Source organism: Euprymna scolopes, chromosome 23 (assembly GCF_053919585.1).
Source record: "Euprymna scolopes isolate OS-2025 chromosome 23, ASM5391958v1, whole genome shotgun sequence".
NCBI lineage: Eukaryota > Metazoa > Mollusca > Cephalopoda > Sepiida > Sepiolidae > Euprymna > Euprymna scolopes.
The window spans coordinates 68996697-69001696 of NC_136504.1; positions in this window are offsets into that span (position 1 = coordinate 68996697).

Here is a 5000-nt window from a genome sequence, read left to right on the forward strand (position 1 = left end):
AAATATTTTAAATTAAACCACTTTAACCTGTGAATGAATTTGCACATGCACAAAAGTAATAGAAATATGTAGACAAGTGGAAATGAACATTTTGTATCTTAACTTATGTTTTTGTGTGCGTTATGCATCCATCCAAACAAAGATTTTACTTTTATAAACCATGTTTGCTGCATATTTACTATTTCCTGTTAATTTTGAGGTTAAGAGTTTATCGGTTATATATTTTCACCCCCCCACACACATATAATACATCTACTGCTTATATATATATATATATATATATATATATATATATATATATATATATATATATATATATATATATATATATATATATACAGGGTGTCCCAAAGGAGCTGATCTTTAAAAAAATTTTATAACTTTCTTAATTTTTTATATATTTTTTTCCAGATCATTTAGAGTAACCCTTCCAAGGTCATCATGAGTCGTTACACTACCGAGGAGCGGATATTTATCGTAAAGTCGTATTTTCGGTTGAATGAGTCAATATCAGAAACTCAAAGAGAATTTCAACGAAACTTCAACACAAGAAAGTCCAATGCAATAAAAGCTATGATGGCTCGATTTCATGAGCAAGGGTCTGTATGTGATCTCCCTAAATCTGGTAGATCCCATACAGCAAGAAGTGATGAGAACAGTCAGAGTGTGGCTGAACATCCATCCACATCAGTAAGAAGGAGATCAAATCAAATTGGGGTCTCTCGATCATCTCTTCACAGAATGCTTTATGAAGAGGGCAAATTTCCATTAAAATTCAATTGGTTGCAAGAGCTTCAGCCAAACGGTCCGGAAAAAGGCTGAAATACGCCATACAATTCCAAGATTTTGCCAATGAGGATCCAAACTTTCTCAAAAACCTCATTATGTCCGATGAGGCTCATTTTCATCTTAATGGATTTATAAATAAGCAAAATTGCAGGATTTTGGAATCAGAAAATCCCTACACAACAGCACAACGGCAATTACACCCTGAAAAATTTACCATACGGTGTTGAGTAACGACGGATGAAGTAATCGAACTTTACTTTTTTGAAAATGAAGCAGGAGAGAATGTAACAGCGACAGGAGCTCGGTACTGCCAGATGCTTGAAGATTTTGTTCGACTTTGAGTACAAAACAAACCACCAATGTGGTTCCAGCAGGACGGTGCAACGGTGCATACGGCACGAGAAACATTAAATCTGTTCCAGCATATATTCGGCAACCGAATAATTTCTCGTGGCTGTGAGATAAATTGGCCACCCCGTTCGCCAGATCTCACATGTTCAGATTTCTTCCTTTGGGGTTACCTCAAACAGCGGATATACGCAAACAAACCATCCACAATAAATGCCCTTAAAAACAATATAGAGGAGGAAATTAGGCCCATTAGCCCTGAAACATTAAGTGATGTGCTGGACGATGCCTTGCAGATAGCACAAAAGTGTGAAAATGAAAATGGTGGACATTTGAGTAACATCATTTTTCATAACTAAAATTAGACCTCGTGAAAAACATACCCTAGATTAAGTTGTGTAACTAAAATTAGAATAAGTAGACTATGATATCTTACTATATCTCAAAAGATTACGAAGGGGCTCATCTACCTACATATGAAAATTGGTAAGTATAACTTAAATATTGAGGAAGTTAATCAACTTTAAAATCCATCAGCTTCTTTTGAGACACCCTAAATATATATAAGTATATAAAACCAAAAATAAAACTGATTACAAAATTTCAACGATTGCTAGTATTCTACCGTGCAATAGTAATAATGCAGCCACTTGAGAGTTTTTTCATTATTTAAATTTTTTATTTAACCATTATTCTCCACCTGACAATATCAATGGAAAAGCGACTTTTTCTTTTTCTCATGCAGTAAAAAAAAACTTATAATTTCTGAATTGAGGGGAGACCCATTGTAGATATACGGAAGCCGATGAACTTACTCATGTTCAACTTAGCACCATAGAACAGTACATATGAGTGGGCTCACATATACGAGGTAGCTGAACATTTGTTTCGGCTGCTTAAAAGCATGGTATTAGTGGAAATTCGCGACGGATCGTTCAAGTATTAACTTCTCGAATTTTCTAACAGTCAGGTTTTAGAATCAAGTCAACAAGACGTCATATTCTTGTTCTCGCCTCTAACTATGACATTGACGGGGGCAATCTGAAAGATCTGGACTCGATATCACTTGCTGTTTAATACATGGATATCTATTGACTCAATATAGTGTTGTGTTCGTGTTTTCGTTACGCTTTTAGGATCATGTTTTTATTATGTTGATCAAATTGTGTTAATAAAATTGTAGGTAAGAAGTTTATTCTCATAACCAAACGATGGTTTTCTTATCCAGCAAAGCCATAAAAAGAAATATCTACGCAACCCTTTTCCTTCACACAGAAAGCTTCAGACCCCATTTGCATTACGTAATAAGCAAAATTTAAAATTAAAATAAGACGTAAAAAAATAATTGTTTGTTATCAAAACAGAGATTCTCATAATTTATTACTATCAGAATATTCGCATCTAAAATCGAAATCTTTAAAACAGAAATATTTTTTATGACGGGGTTATTGTAAAGAAGTATTTAGAAAAACTTTCAGCAAAATAAAAAGAGAGAAAAACACTCATCAAAACTGAACAAAAAGAAAGAATGAATAAAAGAAGGAAGACAAGGTAATGAAAACAGAGAAATGTGTAAAGCAATTTGTATGATAGATGAAACACGAGGCACGATCTAGGATTCGAGACACTGCTGATGTCACTAGCAAAGTCCTGCTGAGTTGCCCCTCTCTTATTTGTAGGAGGGTGTGTGTGGACCCAACAATTGCAAAGTATAATCTGACGCAGAATTACCCTTAATGGACCCATAGGGGAAATGTCTTCTCCTTCCGTCGCCTCTTCAATCAGAGAAGTGGAGAGGAGAAGCAATAGGTGGGAGAAAGAATGTCGGGTCACGTGGGAAAAAGTCGGCCAATCGTCGAACAGGATGATACACGATGCAAAATAGTTTTGCTTTACGTCAAAATGCTCCCCTCTTATTTCTAAGCGTTTTAGGAAACGAAATAACTTAACTCTACAGGCATTTCTCTCTTTATCTCCTATCTCCCTCTTTTTTTCTCTCTCTCTCCAAACACACACACACACACACACACACACACACACACACACACACACACACACACACACACACACACACACATATATATATATATGAGTAAAACAATTAATAATTGTGAATTATCAATCAGTTTCAAAAGGAGAAATAAACAAAATCAACTTGATTGTACGATCGGAAAACAATGTTTATTTTAATTAAAATTGACAGTAATTATTGACAATAATTGACAAAAGTTTTATCTTGGAACATGATTATCAGCAATAATGGGGGAGGATAAATTAATTCAGAGACAAAATACAGCGGCATGTCCGAAGATATACTGACTGAACTTAAAACACATTTTCTTATGGAACTTAATAAGAAACATCCGCGAAAGTACGACAAAAATGCTAGTTTTACTTTAGTGTCTTATCCCCCCCCCATTTTTCTGATGAGGAGATGATGTTCCAAGACAAACCCTTTGTCAATCATTGTCAATAATCATTGTTTTGTTACTCATTACTAATATAGCTTTAGGATACATATACTTATTGAGCTTATTATATATCTACAGCACCATGAGCACTGTTTTCTTTTAATAGTATTAATACATTTACTAGTACATTAAAATAAACTCTGCTCTTTAGACTCCAGGTCTAATTTTCTCTATAAAATATAGAATACACACACACACACACACACACACACACACACACACACACACACACACACACACACACACACACACACACACACACACATATATATGTTTATGTGTGTGTGTGTGTGTGTGTGTGTGTGTACTAGCAGTTCAGCCCGGCTTTGCTCAGTCCCTATGTACTGTTCATAACTTTACGTGCATATGTATATATTAAATATATATTTATAATATGTACGGTAATGCCTTTCTATATAATAGGCTTCCTTAACTACTATAGAGAAAAGTTGATAGAGAATTCAAAGAACGAATTCTTTTAACTTTGACCCTAATTTTACCCCATAACATTTATTGTTTTGGGCTCAAATCAAATTAAAATGTTTGAACCATGGCAAGGTAACCTACATCTAAAATTTCAAATGTTTAGACCCAAAATTGGGGGAATAGTTTGGTGAAGTCTGCAAAGGTCAACTCTGTCAACTTTGGCCTTTTGGCAGCCAAAATCTCACCCCAAAACTGAATACAAAGATTGCTGCGTGTCTGAATATCCTTTATGTAAAATTTCAAATGTTTAGACCCAAAATTAGCTGAATAGTTTGCTAGAGACCGCAAAGGTAAAATCTTTTGAACTTTGACCCCTTGGAAGCCAAATTTTCAGCAAAAACAACGACAAAAAAGTTTACCCTATGTCTGTTATGTATGTTATGTAAAATTTCAAAGGTTTAGACCAGAAATTGGCTAATTTGGTAGAGACCACAGAGGTCAATTTTGTTAAAACTATGGGCCCCGTTACGACCCCTTAGCATTTATTGTCTTGGATTAAAATCAAGTTATAAATTTAGATCCATATCCAAATAACCTACATCTAAAATTTCAAGTGTTTAGACCCAAAATTGGCGGAGGTGTTTAGTAGAGGTCTTAAAGGTCAAATCGTTGAACTTTGACCACTTAACAGCCAAAGTTCTGGCTGAAAACCGATTAAAAAGATTTTCCCAATGTCAAATCTCGTTTTGTCAAATATCGAGTCTGTAGACCGAAAAGAGTTATTTGGTAGGGAAATGTACACAGACAGACATACACACATTTTCACTTATATATATATATATATATATATATATATATATATATATATATATATATATATAATTATTTAAAAATAAGTATTTTTGTTAATTATTATCCACATAGGTATACGTCTCATTCTTGCGGAAATGTCATGATGGAGGGTAA